Source organism: Zea mays, chromosome 5 (genome assembly GCF_902167145.1).
Source record: "Zea mays cultivar B73 chromosome 5, Zm-B73-REFERENCE-NAM-5.0, whole genome shotgun sequence".
NCBI classification, from domain to species: Eukaryota; Viridiplantae; Streptophyta; class Magnoliopsida; order Poales; family Poaceae; genus Zea; species Zea mays.
The window spans coordinates 14,783,956-14,802,455 of record NC_050100.1 but is presented as its reverse complement, the minus strand read 5'-3'; the positions used below and the strand labels follow the sequence as shown (position 1 = coordinate 14,802,455).

Here is an 18,500-nt window from a genome sequence, read left to right as displayed (position 1 = left end):
TAATGTTCTTTATTATCATTTATTCATGCATATGCTTAATTTTGATGAGACCCAATAGATCACCCTAGTTTGGTTATATTTTCACCTTGTTTACCCCTGAACTATTTGGGTAGTTTTTGCTATTGCTCTATATGGTTTGGGGATTCATATTACATTTTGTTTATGTTCCAATTATACTATTGTTTTACTTATTGTTCGTGTCAAGATCATTATTTTTAATTAGAACATGGAGCTTAACTTGAGAAACACGTGCCACCACAAGGGTGGAATGGGACGCCCTTGGCTGACTAACTAGCAAAGCTAGTGGAGGACTACCTTACCCGATAGGGGCTAGGGCAGTATGGGAGTAGGCGTGTAGGGAAGTTCCTGGGTTGATTTTGTTGCGATGGCGGTCAGACGGGGGATTCCTGCATTGCTCTTCCTAGAAACTGTAGCGGGTTTTCTGACGCTAGTGAAACTTTGTAAAAGCCTCGTAGTGTTACCCTGCCTCGCTTCCTTGGTAGAGGTGTATGGGAGTCGCGATCCCTTGGCAGATGGGTGACATGACTTGTGGGTACAAGGTACAACCTCTGCAGAGGTATACTAGTCGTGCTCGCGATCATTAGCAGCTCAGGACTCTCGCATGATTAAACTATGGAACTAAATTCAATTTGTCATTTGCTTTGCATGGGGTTTATTATTAATTTTGTTCTATTATTATTCTGGTTTGGTATTTACTTATATTTAGTAACTGCTAATAAAATTTGACCAACTTACCAAAAGCAATGCTCAGCTTTAACCCTTATTGTTGGTCAGCCTTACACTTCACATGAACTCCCACCTTTGGTGAGTTTATGCACTTTATTCCCCACAACTTGTTGATCTATGATCTTTTGTGAGCTCACACTTGCGATATATAACCCCCCACAGGAGAAGAACAGGTCGTCCAGGAGGAGTCGTACAACGAGGAGTACGATTTGATCTAGGTGGCGTCTCCCATTCAACTTTATGGCGCCATGGATGGACATTAGTTCGCTTTATATTTATCATTTATTTTTGTAAGACTTCCGCTATGTAATAATTACTTTTATGATATTGTGACATTTATCTCTGTACACTTTGTCATTATATGTGTTGTTCTTCCTTCGCGCACATATGAGACACACCGGCCTTTATCCCTTAAATCCGGGTGTGACACGATGATACCTTATACACAACATCCCAACTCTTAAGATGTTCTTGCGTTTTGCACGCATATGGGAGATAATACACTTGTGTGGCCTGTTGGGCCACAATATAGACATTGTCTCATGGTAAGGTGGAATCCTTTCAAATTTCTACTAGCCCAAGATTAGAAGGTGCATGTCTTCTCACTTAAGCGTCAAACCAATGACATTTGAATATCACTGGAGTAAGAGGTTTGGAACCATGAAAATTGAGTTCATATATCTCTTCGATTCGTCCAAAATACTCAACCTCATCAAGCCCGGGCGTAATAACTCTAGAACACGTGGTTTTTCGATTGGGTCGACTTTGGTCATAGCTTGTTGTGCGAAAACGGTATCCATTGACGTCATACCCAGAATATTCCTAACCCTATAGGCAAAGCCAATGGCTACTTTTCTCAACTCGGTACTTATAGACGGATCTCTTTGGCCCTGCAAGTTCGAACACGCTAGATTGTTATAGTATTCGCATGTAAGAGCAACTTCAAATGACAAACTAAGCACGTACCTTATGTTTGAACCAGGAAATGAAATCAGGAAATCCAATTCCCGCACCCTTTCTAAGAAGGCTATCATATTCCTGTGGAGTTGGGTCCCTTGATCGAAGCCAGAATTCATGAAGAAATTGTTCCATGTGTGGCGTCACCTCTAAATGGTTGGTCAATACATATAGCATGATATGGCGTCACTTTTCATGTCTTAGGGTCTTAGTGGTAGAACCACTTGCGCTTCCGATTTGGCCTCGAAACATGCTGAGGTTTGATTCATTGCCGCCATCATTGTAAGGACGGGGACTATGCACACTTGGTAGTTTGTCACCATAGTAAGTTGTTGTGAAGTTTGACACCTCCTCTAGAATGTATGCCTCTGCAACGGAAGCCTCGATTTTTCATTTATTTCTACATTTCTTTCAAATAGTATTTAGACATCCCTCGATTGGATAGCACCAACGTCCCTGCACGCCCCCCATTCATATCTGATAAGGGAGATGAAGAATCAAATACTGCATCGGATTGAAGAAGTCGGGTGGAAATATCTTCTCAAGCTTACACAGTAACACAGGTGCCAATCTTTCCAAGTCTACAATCACGGTCCAAGATAACTCTTTTGCACAAAGCTGAAGGAAGAAATAGCTCAACTCTGCAAGCGCTAGCCAGATAAGCTCAGGGACATAACCTTGAACCATCGCCGGAAGAATCCGTTCAATCCATATGTGGAAGTCATGACTCTTCATCCCTAAGACTCGTAGAGTAGATAAGTTCACCCCTACTCAGGTTAGTTTTATACCCATCAGGGAACATCAACATCTTGATCCACTGTAGTACTTCGACCCGACTTATGTGTCCACATATGTTTCTCACCATATCCCACAAAACAACCTTCTGGATTGGCCACGAGACCATCTATCTGTTGATGAACTTCGGCACCAGTCATCATTGCAGGTGGGCGATTTGTCACTACGACACCTTTCGTAAAATTCTTGATATCTGGGTGGAATGGATGGTAAGGAGGGAGAAATTGTCGATGTTTATCGAATGGAGAATATTTGCCACCCTTCTTCAACCAAATGAATCTAAGAGCTTCCTTGCAAGGCATGGGAACTTACTGTGAATACACCAGACGCAGAATAGCCCATACGTCGGTAAGTCATGCATGGAGTACTGATACCTAAACATGCATTTTGAAGTTTGTCTTCATAGCTCGGTAATACGTTCATACCCATTACTCCCAAGCACAGACCAATTCATCAATCAAAGGCTCCATGTACATGCCCATTTTAATTCCCGGGTGTGGAGGAATTATGAACGACACAACTATGTTCTATCTTTGAAAGCATACGCCGGGGGGAGATTGATGGTTATAACAAACATGGGCCCACATGTGTACGGGGCAACAATCATTCCATAGGGATTGAACCCATCTATGGCCAGCGCAACACGTACATTACAAGCCTATTCAACTTTCTCATGGTGAATGACTTCAAAGTGTTTCCATGCTTCATCATCGTATGCATGCACCATCTTGTCAGGATTGTATTGTTTGCCATTTTTGTGACATGTCATCTATTTCGCAGATTCCTCGTTCATGTATAGACGCTGGATTCTCAGTATGAACGAGAGGTGGCGTAGGATTGTCACGGGGATGTCGAGCTGCCTCTTATGTCCATCACCAGTGTCTATCTCCATGAACCTAGACGTTTACACTTCGGACAATACTTTGCCTCTGTGTATTGTTTCTTAAATAGCATGCAGCCCTTCGAACAAGCATGTATCTGCTCATATGTCATCTTGAGTGCACGAAGGAGTTTCTGTGCCTCGTACATGCTTTGGCAGAACATTATCCTCCGGAAGCAGGCTGCCAATAACTGTCAACAAACCATCGAATGTGTCTCGACTCATGATGTAGTGCGACTTGAACACCATTACACGTCCAATGGCATCCAGTTGAGAAACCTTTGTCTGGCCATGAAGGGGCTTCTATGCCACGTCAAACATGTCGTAGAACACCTTTGTTGTCGGCTCTAGCTCGTCCTCCGTACATCCTCGGGTGAATTGTGACTCATGATAGTCGTTCAACATATTCGCTACCCCGACATCAACATCATAATCCTCAACGCGTTGTCTCAACACCTCCTCTCTCGTACGATGCGCTTCACCATAGAAGATCCATCGAGTATAGTCTGATGTAAATCCATTCTTCCAAATATGTTCTACCATGGCCTTCTTTGATTTTCTTTTCCTGTTGGAACATTTGCTGCACGAGCATGGGACTAGACTCGCTCCTTTAGCAGCTTTGCCAAATGCCCGTTCCACAAAAGCATCAGACTTTCTAGTCCATTCAGGGGTGACATCATTCCTTCCTACATGGACCATGTACATCCACCCATGGTCCTCCATCCTCTAACATATATAACTGAGTATAGTTTAATATAAACATGGAATGCATGTACACTATTTTCCTACCTTATAATAGGCGAGGATAGGTCCTAATCCCACCCGTGGTTGCGTAGACGGGGTTAGTTTCCGTGCTCTACTCCGATCCAAGATAGAGTTTATGCAGCATGTCCTCGCTGTTTTTCGGATACACATCCTGGCAGTGAGAGTGTACTGTCTGGAGAACAACAGGGAGGTGATGTCGAAACTCTGTCCCGGATCGGAGTGGAGCATGGAAACTAACACCATCTACTACAACATGTGTCACCTTCTGTAACATTTCCTTTATGTCGTAATACCTTGAATTTATGTCATATTTTGAAGTTTATGACATCTCTATGGCAAAAATTACTTCGTCACCTATCATGCGTGGCATTACATGTTCTATGAAGTTTCATGGATTTTTGTCATAAATTTAGTGACACATTGTTCGTTGTCATAGTTTTGTGACACACTTCTTTCGTCATTAACAATCTCCAAAAAATGCCACAACATACCTCCACGTAGGATAAAAACGTCACAAAAATAAACACTCACATGACATGGCAAGACAAGGCCTTCACGTGGCATTCATACCATGACGATTTTGTTTATTACAAACATTTTTGTTCATCACAACATTTGGCCAACCAAGGCCATTTTAATTTTTAACTATCACCCATGCCAACATAGCACAAAAGGCACAACTCATTATAATTAAACAACAATTAATGGTCATCACATATACTTAGTGAAAGTCGCCTAGAGGGTGGGTGAATAGGCAAATCTGAAATTTATAAAGTTTAAGCACAACTACAAGCCGGGGTTAGCGTTAGAATTAAAGTCGGGTCCGAAAGAGAGGGCGAAACAAATCACAAGCGAATAAGAACGGATGACACAGTGATTTGTTTTACCGAGGTTTGGTTCTTGCAAACCTACTCCCCGTTGAGGTGGTCACAAAGACCGGGTCTCTTTCAACTCTTTCCGTCTCTCAAACGGTCACTTAGACCGAATGAGCTTCTCTTCTCAATCAATCGGGACACTAAGTCCTCACAAGGACCACCACACAATTGGTGTCTCTTGCCTTGATTACAATTGAGTCGGAAACAAGAATAGAAGGAAGAATAAAAGCAATCCAAGCGCAAGAACTCAAATGAACACAAGTGTCTCTCTCACTAGTCACTATTTGATTGGAATGATCTTTGGACTTGGGAGAGGATTTGATCTCTTTGATTGTGTCTTTGAATGAAGTCTAGAGCTCTTGTATGAGGTTTGATGGCTGAAAACTTGGATGCATTGAAATGTGGTGGTTGGGGGTATTTATAGCCCCAACCACCAATAGAGCCGTTGGTGGAGGCTGCTGTCGTATGGCGCACCGGACAGTCCGGTCCGCCACCGGACACTGTCCGGTGCGCCAGCCACGTCACCCGGCTGCTAGGTTCTGACCGTTGGAGCTTCTGACATGTGGGCCACCGGACAGTCCAGTGGTGCACCGGACAGTCACTATTCACTGTCCGGTGCGCCTTCTGGCGCTGCTCTGACTTCTGCGCGCAGGCGCGCACTGTTCACTTTTACTGTTCCGTTGCAGACGATTGTTGGCGCTGTGTAGCCGTTACTCCGCTGGCACACCGGATAGTCCGGTGCTACACCGGACAGTCCGATGAATTATAGCGGAGTGGCTCCCAGAATTTCCGAAGGTGGCAAGTTTGGAGTTGGGTTTCCTGGTGCACCGGACACTGTCCAGTGGCACACCGGACAGTCCGGTGCGCCAGACCAGGGCTGACTTTGGGTTGTCTTTTGTTCTCTTTATTTGAACCCTTTCTTGGTCTTTTTATTGGTTTGTTGTGATCCTTTGGCACCTGTAAAATTTATAATCTAGAGCAAACTAGTTAGTCCAATTATTCGTGTTGGGCAATTCAACCACCAAAATCAATTAGCAAAAGGTGTAAGCCTATTTCCCTTTCAATCTCTCCCTTTTTGGTGATTGATGCCAACACAAACCAAAGCAAATATATAAGTGCATAATTGAACTAGTTTGCATAATGTAAGTGCAAAGGTTACTTGGAATTAAACCAATATACATTTCATAAGATATGCATGGATGCTTTCTTCTAATTTAACATTTTGGACCACCCTTGCACCACTTGTTTTGTCTTTGCAAATTCTTTTTGGAAAATCTTTTCGAAGTATTTTTGCAAATAGTCAAAGGTAAATGAATAAGTTTTTGAGAAGCATTTTCAAGATTTTGAAATTTTCTCCCCCTGTTTCAAATGCTTTTCCTTTGACTAAACAAAACTCCCCCTCAATAAAATCCTCCTCTTAGTGTTCAAGAGGGTTTTAGATATTAATTTTAAGAGAGGTTTTACCAATTTGAAATTGTATCAAAATAAGATACCAATTTGAAAACACTTCTTTAAATACAAGTTGAAAGACTAAATTTTTGAAATTGGTGGTGGTGCGGTCCTTTTGCTTTGGGCTAATACTTTCTCCCCCTTTGGCATGAATTGCCAAAATCGGATACTTGTGAGTGAAATATAAGCCCTTTTAACTACTTTCTCCCCCTATGGTAAATAATATATGAGTGAAGATTATACCAAATTTGAGAGCGGTGTGGAGCGACGGCGAAGGATGAATAATTCGATGGAGTGGAGTGGAAGCCTTTGTCTTCGCCGAAGACTCCTTTTCCCTTTCAATCTGTGACTTAGCTTGAAATCCACTCGAAAACCACATTAGTCATAGTACATGAAAGAGATATGATCAAAGGTATAAATGAGCTATGTGTGCAAAAATATCATCAAAATTCCAAGAATCAAGAATATTTAGCTCATGCCTATGTTTGGTAAAAGTTTGCTCATCTAATGGCTTGGTAAAGATATCGGCCAATTGTTCTTTGGTGTTAATATAAGCAATCTCGATTCCCCTTTTTGTTGGTCATCCCTCAAAAAGTGATATCGAATGGCTATGTGTTTAGTGCGGCTGTGCTCAACGGGATTATCATCCATGCGGATTGCACTCTCATTATCACATAGAAGAGGAACTTTGGTCAATTTGTAACTATAGTCCCTAAGGGTTTGCCTCATCCAAAGTAATTGCGCACAACAATGGACTGTGGCAATATACTCGGCTTCGGCGATAGAAAGAGCTACAGAATTTTGCTTCTTTGAAGCCCAAGACACCACAGATCTTCCCAAGAACTAGCAAGTCCCTGATGTGCTCTTTCTATCAATTTTACACCCTGCCCAATCAGCATCGGGATATCCAATTAAATCAAAAGTGGATCCCCTGGGGTACCAAAGGCCAAACTTAGGAGTATAAACTAAATATCTCAAGATTCGTTTCACGGCCCTGAGGTGAACTTCCTTAGGATCGGCTTGGAATCATGCACACATGCATACGGAAAGCATAATATCCGGCCGAGATGCACATAAATAGAGTAAAGATCCTATCATCAACCGGTATACCATTTGATCTACGGATTTACCTCCCGTGTCGAGGTCGAGATGCCCATTAGTTCCCATGGGTGTCTTGATGGGCTTGGCATCCTTCATCCCAAACTTGGTGAGTATGTCTTGAATGTACTTCGTTTCGCTAATGAAGGTGCCCTCTTGGAGTTGCTTCACTTGAAATCCTAAGAAATACTTCAACTCCCCCATCATAGACACCTCGAATTTTTGAATCATGATCCTACTAAATTCTTCACAAGTAGATTTGTTAGTAGACCCAAATATGATATCATCAACATAAATTTGGCATACAAACAAATCTTTTGCAATAGTTTTACTGAATAGAGTAGGATCGGCCTTTCCGACTTTGAAGCCATTAGCGATAAGAAAATCTCTTAGGCATTCATACCATGCTCTTGGGGCTTGCTTGAGCCCATAAAGCGCCTTAGAGAGTTTATAGACATGGTTAGGGTACTCACTATCTTCAAAGCCGGGAGGTTGCTCAACATAGACCTCCTCCTTGATTGGTCCATTGAGAAAGGCACTCTTCACGTCCATTTGATAAAGCTTGAAGCCATGGTAAGTAGCATAGGCAAGTAATATACGAATTGATTCAAGCCTAGCTATGGGTGCGTAGGTTTCACCGAAATCCAAACCTTCGGCTTGTGAATATCCCTTGGCCACAAGTCGAGCTTTGTTCCTTGTCACCACACCATGCTCATCTTGCTTGTTGCGGAAGACCCATTTGGTTCCTACAACATTTTGGTTAGGACGTGGAACTAAAAGACATACCTCATTCCTTGTGAAGTTGTTGAGCTCCTCTTGCATCGCCAACACCCAATCCGAATCCCTTAATGCATCTTCTACCCTGTATGGCTCAATAGAAGACACAAAGGAGTAATGTTCACAAAAATGAGCAACACGAGATCGAGTGGTTACCCCCTTTTGAATATCGCCGAGGATGGTGTTCATGGGGTGATCTCGTTGTATTGCTTGGTGGACTCTTGGGTGTGGCAGTCTTGGACCTTCATCATCTTCCTTGTCCTGATCATGGGCATCTCCCCCTTGATCATTTCCGTCCTCTTGAGGTGGCTCATCTTCTTGATCCTTATCTTCATCATCTTGAGCTTGATCTTCATCTTGGGTTGGTGGAGATGCTTGCATGGAGGAAGATGGTTGATCTTGTGCATGTGGAGGCTCTTCGGATTCCTTAGGACACACATCCCCAATGGACATGTTCCTTAGTGCGACGCATGGAGCCTCTTCATCATCTAGCTCATCAAGATCAACTTGCTCTACTTGAGAGTCGTTAGTCTCATCAAACACAATGTCACAAGAAACTTCAACTAGTCCAGAGGACTTGTTAAAGATTCTATATGCCCTTGTGTTTGAACCATAACCAAGTAAAAAGCCTTCTACAGCCTTAGGAGCAAATTTAGATTTTCTACTTCTTTTAACAAGAATAAAACATTTGCTACCAAAGACTCTAAAATATGAAACATTAGGCTTTTTACCGGTGAGGAGTTCATATGATGTCTTCTTGAGGATTCGGTGTAGATATAACCGGTTGATGGCGTAGCACGCGACGTTGACCGCCTCGGCCCTAAACCGATCCAAAGTCTTGTACTCATCAAGCATGGTCCTTGCCATGTCTAATAGAGTTCTATTCTTCCTCTCCACTACACTGTTTTGTTGTGGTGTGTAGGGAGAAGAGAACTCATGCTTGATGCCCTCCTCCTCAAGGAAGCCTTCAATTTGAGAGTTCTTGAACTCCGTCCCGTTGTCGCTTCTAATCTTTTTTATCCTTAAGCCGAACTCATTTTGAGCCCGTCTCAGGAATCCCTTTAAAGTCTCTTGGGTTTGTGATTTTTCCTGCAAAAAGAACACCCAAGTGAAGCGAGAATAATCATCCACAATTACAAGACAATACTTACTCCCGCCGATGCTTATGTAAGCGATCGGGCCGAATAGGTCCATGTGGAGTAGCTCAAGCGGCCTGTCGATCGTCATGATGTTCTTGTGTGGATGATGAACACCAACTTGCTTTCCTGCTTGACATGCGCTACAAACCCTGTCTTTCTCAAAATGAACATTGGTTAGTCCCAAAATTTGCTCTCGCTTTAGAAGCTTATGAAGATTCATCATCCCAACATGGGCTAGTCGGCGGTGCCAGAGCCAACCCATGTTAGTCTTAGCAATTAAGCAAGTGTCGAGTTCAGCTCTATCAAAATCTACTAAGTATAGCTGACCCTCTATCACTCCCTTAAATGCTACTGAATCATCACTTCTTCTAAAGACAGTAACACCTATATCCGTAAAAAGACAGTTGTAGCCCATTTTACATAATTGAGAAACAGAAAGCAAATTGTAATCTAAAGAATCTACAAGAAAAACATTGGAAATAGAATGGTCAGGAGATATAGCAATTTTACCAAGTCCTTTGACCAAACCTTGATTTCCATCCCCCAATGTGATAGCTCTTTGGGGATCATGGTTTTTCTCGTAGGAGGAGAACATCTTCTTCTCCCCTGTCATGTGGTTTGTGCACCCGCTATCGATGATCCAACTTGAGCCCCCGGATGCATAAACCTACGAAACAAATTTAGGCCTTGTTCTTAGGTACCCAAACGGTCTTGGGTCCTTTCACATTAGAAACAAGCACCTTGGGTACCCAAACACAAGTCTTTGAGCCCTTGTGTTTTCCCCCAACATATTTGGCAACTATTTTGCCTAATTTGTTAGTGAGCACATATGAAGCATCAAAAGTCTTAAATGAAATACTAGGCTCATTTGATGCAATAAGAGTTTTCTTCTTAGGCAATTTAGCTTTAGTGGATTGCCTAGAACTAGATGCCTCACTCTTATACAAAAAGGCATGATGTGAGCCAGAGTGAGACTTCCTAGAATGAATTCTCCTAATTTTGTGCTCGGGATAACCGGCAGGGTACAAAATGTAGCCCTCGTTATCCTGAGCCATGGGAGCTTTGCCCTTAACAAAGTTAGACAATCTTTTAGGAGGGGCATTAAGCTTGACATTGTCTCCTTGTTGGAAGCCAATGCCATCCTTAATGCCAGGGCGTCTCCCACTATAGAGCATACTACGAGCAAATTTAAATTTTTCATTTTCTAACTCATGCTCAGCAATTTTAGCATCTAATTTTGCTATATGATCATTTTGTTGTTTAATCATAGCAATGTGATCATGAATAGCATCAATGTTAACATCTCTACATCTAGTGCAAATAGTAACATGCTCAACGGTAGATGTAGAGGGTTTGCAAGAATTTAGTTCAACAATCTTAGCATGTAAAATGTCATTCTCATCTTTAAGATTGTTAATCGAAACATTGCAACATCTAAATCCTTAGCCTTAGCAATTAATTTTTCATTTTCAACTTTAAGACTAGAAAGAGATGCATTCAACTTGTCAATCTTAGTAATTAAACTAGCATTATCATTTCTAAGACTAACAAGGGAATCATCACAAACATTTAAATTCTCAACCTTAGCAATTAATTTAGCATTCTCATTTCTAAGGTTGGAAATAACATCATGGCAAGTGCTTAGCTCACTAGTTAATTTTTCACATTTTTCAACCTCTAGAGCGTAAGCATTTTTAACTTTAACATGCCTTTTGTTTTCTTTAATTAGGAAGTCCTCTTGGCTATCCAAGAGTTCATCCTTTTCATGAATAGCACTAATCAATTCATTTAATTTTTCTTTTTGTTGCATGTTCAAGTTGGCAAAAAGGGTGAGTAAAACATCCTCATCATCACTAGAGCTAGCCTCATCACTAGAAGTTGCATATTTAGTGGAAGCTCTAGATTTTACCTTCTTCTTTTTGCCGTCCTTTGCCATGAGGCACTTGTGGCCGACGTTGGGGAAGAGGAGGCCTTTGGTGACAGCTATGTTGGCGGCGTCCTCGTCGGAGGAGGAGTCGGTGGAGCTCTCGTCGGAGTCCCACTCCTGGCAAACATGGGCATCGCTGCCCTTCTTCTTGTAGTACCTCTTCTTTTCTCTCCTCTTTACCTTCTTGTCGTTATCCCTGTCACTATCACTAGACAAAGGGCATTTAGCGATAAAATGATCGGGCTTACCACACTTGTAGCAAACCTTCTTGGAACGAGTCTTGTAATCTTTCCCCTTCCTTTGCTTGAGGATTTGGCGAAAGCTCTTGATGATGAGCACCATTTCCTCGTTGTCGAGCTTGGAGGCGTCGATGGGAAGTCTACTTGATGTAGATTCTTCCTTCTTCTCCTCCGTCGCCTTGAATGCGACCGGTTGCACCTCGGGTGTGGAGGGGGCACCTTGATCGACGATTTTCTTGGAGCCTTTGATCATCAATTCAAAGCTCACAAATTTTCCTATCACTTCCTCGGGAGACATTAGTTTATATCTTGGATCACCACGAATTAATTGAACTTGAGTGGGGTTAAGAAATACGAGTGATCTAAGAATAACCTTGATCATCTCATGGTCATCCCATTTTGTGCTCCCGAGGTTGCGCACTTGGTTCACCAAGGTCTTTAGCTGGTTGTACATGGCTTGTGGGTCCTCTCCTTGGTTGAGCATAAATCGACCGAGCTCCCCCTCGATCGTCTCCCGCTTGGTGATCTTGGTCACCTCATCTCCTTCGTGCGCGATATTGAGTACGTCCCAAATCTTTTTTGCGCTCTTCAACCCTTGCACCTTATTACACTCCTCTCGACTTAGAGAGGTGAGAAGTATAGTAGTTGCTTGAGAGTTGAAGTGCAAGATTTGGGCCACCTCGTCCTCATCATAATCTTCATCTCCTATGGATGGTACCTGTGCTCCAAATTCAACAACATCCCATATGCTTTTGTGGAGTGAGGTTAGGTGATATTTCATCATATCACTCCACCTAGAATAATCTTCACCGTCAAATGTCGATGGTTTGCCTAATGGGACAGAAAGTAATGGAGTATGTTTAGGAATGCGAGGATAGCGTAGGGGGATCTTACTATACTTCTTGCGCTCTTGGCGCTTAGAAGTGATGGACGCGGCGTCAGATCCCGATGTAGAAGGCGATGAAGAGTCGGTCTCGTAGTAGACCACTTTCTTCATTTTCTTCTTCTCGCCACTCTTGTGCGTCCTAATGCGTGAAGGGGATCCCTCCTTCTTTTTGTTGCCGGACTCCTTTGATGGAGCCTTCCCGTGGCTTGTGGCGGGCTTCTCGTAGGTCACCATCTCCTTCTTGGCGTGATCTCCCGACATCACTTCGAGCGGTTAAGCTCTAATGAAGTACCGGGCTCCGATACCAAATGAAAGTCGCTTAGAGGGGGGCGAATAGGCAAATCTGAAATTTATAAAGTTTAAGCACAACTACAAGCCGGGGTTAGCGTTAGAATTAAAGTCGGGTCCGAAAGAGAGGGCGAAACAAATCACAAGCGAATAAGAACGAATGACACGGTGATTTGTTTTACCGAGGTTCGGTTCTTGCAAACCTACTCCCCATTGAGGTGGTCACAAAGACCGGGTCTCTTTCAACCCTTTCCCTCTCTCAAACGGTCACTTAGACCGAATGAGCTTCTCTTCTCAATCAATCGAGACACTAAGTCCTCACAAGGACCACCACACAATTGGTGTCTCTTGCCTTGATTACAATTGAGTCGGAAACAAGAATAGAAGGAAGAAGAAAAGCAATCCAAGCGCAAGAGCTCAAATGAACACAAGTGTCTCTCTCACTAGTCACTATTTGATTGGAATGATCTTTGGACTTGGGAGAGGATTTGATCTCTTTGATTGTGTCTTTGAATGAAGTCTAGAGCTCTTGTATGAGGTTTGATGGCTGAAAACTTGGATGCATTGAAGTGTGGTGGTTGGGGGTATTTATAGCCCCAGCCACCAACAGAGCCGTTGGTGGAGGCTGTTGTCGTATGGCGCACCGGACCAGCCACGTCACCCGGCCGCTGGGTTCTGACCGTTGAAGCTTCTGACATGTGGGCCACAGGACAGTCCGGTGGTGCACCGGACAATCACTATTCACTGTCCGGTGCGCCTTCTGGCGCTGCTCTGACTTCTGTGCGTGCAGGCGCGCATTGTTCACTTTTACTGTTCCGTTGCAGACGACCATTGGCGCTGTGTAGCCGTTACTCCGCTGGCACACCGGACAGACCGATGCTACACCGGACAGTCCGATGAATTATAGCAGAGTGGCTCCCAGAATTCCCGAAGGTGGCAAGTTTAGAGTTGGGTTCCCTGGTGCACCGGACACTGTCCGGTGGTGCACCGGACAGTCCGGTGCGCCAGACCAGGGCTGCCTTTGGGTTGTCTTTTGCTCTCTTGATTTGAACCCTTTCTTGGTCTTTTTATTGGTTTGTTGTGATCCTTTGGCACCTGTAAAACTTATAATCTAGAGCAAACTAGTTAGTCCAATTATTTGTGTTGGGCAATTCAACCACCAAAATCAATTAGGAAAAGGTGTAAGCCTATTTCCCTTTCACTTAGCAATATATATCATAGATATCATTCATCAACAATCAAATAGGGAGTTACAAGACCAACCTTGCTACTTCTACATGTGTAGCATCACCACAATTGTTTATTCTCTTTGTTGCAGGCTTGCAGCTACAAGACCAACATTTTGAAGACAACCAATTTGTACATAAGGTTCTGCATTTTCCTTGAGGACAACAAATTCTCCTTAATAGAAATCCATTTCTTCAATCATAAGTAACAATGTCAGCCAACTATAAGCCCAAAATAAAACAAAAGATATTAAAGTACATGAACAAATGGACATTACCAACTTAGTAGTCTCAATATGAGGTTCAATTTATTAACATCTTGTTGATATCTTTTGTACATAAGGTTCTACATTTTCTTGAGGACAACCAATTTCTCCTTAACAGGAATCCATTTATTCAATCATAGAAAGTAATAATGTTAGCCAACTGTCAGCCAAAGATAAAACATAATAAATTGAACTACATGAACAAATGGGCATTACCATCTTAGTAATCTCAAACATGAGGTTTGACCCATTTCTTTGCATATGCTATTTTTTCTTATGCCTGAAATATTATATACATAGACATATAAATGGTAATTTTATTTGTGTAATGCATTTTGAAATTGGAAAGAAAAGCAAGTAGTATGAAGAGGAACCTTATGCAAAACATACTACAAAACATTCTGCACAACAGGTTTCCCATGTTGATTCTAGTGACCTAAGACAACCTCCTACAGATGATGACAAATATAGCAATGAGAGAACACGAGCATAGCAATTACACTATTAAATATTAGATACATAGGCATATTGTGCCGCTAGCCAATGTGGTAATCATGCTCCATGAACCTGCAAAAGAAAATGAGAATGAATCATAAATATGTTGTAGATGGAAACAAGAAAGAAAATATTTCATCAGATACAAGAATTTACTATTCAATGAAGTAGAACTACAATATGTATACTCTACTTGGACTAGTCTAGGTAACCATTAGAACTTTAAACATATTAGTGAACTTCTCTAAAACTAGTAGCAGAGAATGGAAACACACGACTGAAGGAAATCAATGCCTTAATAGATTACTGCAACAAGAAAGTATAGGAATTTCAACATGCTATGTCAGGTAAAATGATTCTGTGGAACATAAACATGCATGTTTGCACTGCAAACACCATCCATACATGAAAGTATATGATTTAAAATTTGAATGGATTTTAGACTCTAGTACAGATATCTAATTTAATGACCTGCTACTCTGCTAGTGTCATAAGAATGTGTTGCAGGCTTGTATATAGCCAGCTAGCAAGAGAAAAGTAGATGGTATGATAATAATTGTAGTAAACAAGTTAGGCATGGGAAACCACTTACAATCTAAGCCCTATTATTGTGATCAGCACCTCAGATCGCTTGTTCAGTCATATGTGATTCTACATATTATTAATGCTTTATGTTTAGAAGCCCCTACTAAGACTGCACTGTTAATAATATTTCAATTTATAAAAATATTGGATGATTTTTAACCAAGGTTTACATAGCAGAACGATGTTCACCTTCATGTGGAGTACCGGTATAAGGATAACGCTGGAATTAAATAAGAGATGCAGTTAAAACAATAACTAGTATTGGGTAATTTTATATATGATCTCATATCTCTATCTTCATAGTAAATAATGCCAGGGTCCCTTGCAATGTCGGACATAGAAAAAATAGTATTCAGTTTCTCTGAAAGAAGAAATAAATTACGACAACTAAATTTGAAAGTTCCCAATCCACAAGTCAAGTTATGTATACGACAATTACCTGAAACAACTATAATTGAACATACCCTCTCGTATGGCCTAATACCTCAAGCATGGCACAAATCTTGTCGATGGAGACGATGGACTGCACCATCGCCGGTAAGCAATCGAGCTGCACAAGTCGACAACAAGAAAATCAGATCCAAACTTGGCAAATCGAGTGCCACTCGTCACTCATACCCTATCGCAACAGGTGGATCAGATCAGAGCCAGGAAGAGCGAGAGCGAGGGATGGGGGCGTCGCACCATCTACTGGAGCATAGTGAAGCAGTGGTTGTCCGGCTGCCGGTGTGGCATGGGCAGCGAGCAGGGGCATTGACCGCCTAGCCGAATGTGGTTGGCTGCCAGGAAGGGGCGCTGCCGGTGGGGCCCCTGTAGGTGCAGGCTGGAGGCTAGAGCGAGGTGGGGTGCTAACCGCCAGGCTGGATGCGGCTAGTGCTAGGCGGGGGTGCTGACCTCCTGATTGGATGCATCTGGCGTCGGGCGGGGTCGGGGGCGAGGCTGTGTGGCGGCGACGATGACCAACGAGGAGGATGGGGCTACTGCTGCTGGGAATGAATTGGCTAGGTTAGGGTTATGGACGATAGTATATGATGGGAATGAATCGTTTGTAGAAGGGAATTGCTAGACATAATAAACGCTAATACTACTTTAAATTCTATATTTTTAGATACACTTGGCTATTATTGTAGTGACAATAAACTTTTTATGATAAAAGATTTTGAGTTCGAACCTTTTGAAGAATATTTTTCCCTTTTTTTCTTATCAACACATTTTTAACTTCATCTTGTGGACATAATTTTTCCTTATGGTGTGGTTGCTATTTAAATATCATGATCATTTTTGTACATGTATACTATTAATTATTAATAACCAGAATGGATATTTTAAACTATTACTTATTTGTGATATCTTATGATAATATAGTATTGTCATATATTTATGACGTTTATCACTTGTATCTTATAAGACTACAAGATGTTCATCATGATATGGTCATTGGCTAGTGTTATGACATTTTCTCAATATTATTAGTGACGCTAGTCTAAATTCGTCATAAGGTTGTTTTCGCACAAAAAATACGTCATAAAACAAAATGACTCATGACGAAAATCTTAGTTGTCACGGGATATTTGTCACAAAAGGCCATATGTGTTGTAGTATGCAACTGTGGGCTATCCAAAAAACTTGGACAATCTGAAACAGATACATTTGTAGATATGCAAAGATCTGCATATCTACATCGTATCTCTTTCGAACGAGAGACGCCTAAGTGGGTTACGTGATTTATGCCATGAAACGGAAATCGAGGTTATACCTAGCTAGGGTGGCGGTGGAGTCAGGCTAGCGGGGCTGTGACAGGTGAGTGCAGTGGCGAAGCGACGCGATGCAGGCAGACCCACAATGGCTAGGAAGACCTCTGCAAAAAATAAACAAGTCTATCAACAAAAACTTTCGGTAGCACCTCACTGGCACGGGGAGGTTTTCAAAACCTGCAAATAAAAGTAACATCATGATGGTCGTCAATCACAAATATATTTTCATTCACATGTAATTAATGAGTATGATACAACCCAACGAGACTCTAACCGTATATCCGAAAGAATAATGATGTACCCTCTCTATCCATTAATAAGTGATGTCTACCATAAAAGAAACATAATCTTTGATGTTAGTTCCATTGATCCATATATCTTACATGAAGAAACAATGGTTGGTCACTATAAAAAAACAAACACAGAATAGTATATTCAAGACATTGGATAAACAACGTCACCGAACAAACTCTTCCCATATAACTTTCATAACTAGTGAGTGTTATTGTCATCTTGTATACATTTTATTTTTCTTACTCTATATTGAATGTAATTAATAAGATATATATGTGTATAAACATGTAGGTTCTATTGAATATTATTGGTGATCTACACAAGACTGTAGTGGTGCATGATTCATAGAAGAATGGAGTGATGTTTATCGTGGAGATCGTCGGGGGCGCAGTTGGCGGTGCTGGGGCGGCAATGGCGAAGCCGGTGCCGGGGACGGGCGCCGGCGGTGGCTGCCTAGGCGAGGCGGATGTGGCGCACGGGAAGGCCGCGGTCGCGAGTTGAGCGGTGATGGACGGCGCTAGGGGCGGGCGTGGGCGACTGCGCCATAGGCGGCGTGAGCTTGCGCGGAGGCGGTTTTTTGTTAAATGAATGGGCCCGCGGGTGCGCGGTGATGATAAGTTCATCGTGTTTGATGAGTGCCTGTGATCTGGCACTCAGCAAAGATTTTTTAATTTAAAAATATACTTTGTCGAGTGCCAGATCTGGGGCATGTGGAGTGTCTTGTGTGAGGCACTCGATATAGACTATCTTTACCGAGTGTCACCATCAGACACTCGGCAAAGTAGATTTTTATTTTATTTTTTATTTTTTCTCTCAAACTTTTTCTACTGCCTTTCTATAGTACACATACTACATGTTCAAATTTGGCACAATTATCAAAGTGTTTGCTATACTGTTAGATTTTGTTTGTTTCATTAAATTTTTTCGGTTAATTCAGATTTGAACCGCAAGTCACTCGAAAAATGGAAAACGGTGAATGCAAAAATGATATACATGTTATTTAGCACAAGTTACGCCCTATTTCATGAGAAGATTGGAATTTCCAAGCACGATGCTCA

At 42.0% G+C, this 18,500-nt stretch overlaps 1 long non-coding RNA gene across 2 annotated transcripts; it reads right to left on the bottom strand.

Moving 5' to 3' along the window:
* Nucleotides 1-13,996: 13,996 nt before the first annotated feature.
* Nucleotides 13,997-16,370, bottom strand: LOC103628027 (uncharacterized). 2 transcript variants are annotated; one of them, XR_002261886.1, is made up of 3 exons: nt 16,079-16,370; nt 15,834-15,944; nt 13,997-14,881 (listed from the first exon to the last, which is right to left on the bottom strand). It is a non-coding gene; the product is annotated as an uncharacterized lncRNA (long non-coding RNA). The 2 variants fall into 2 exon arrangements; XR_002261885.1 differs by having other exon boundaries at nt 13,997-15,944.
* Nucleotides 16,371-18,500: the final 2,130 nt, after the last annotated feature.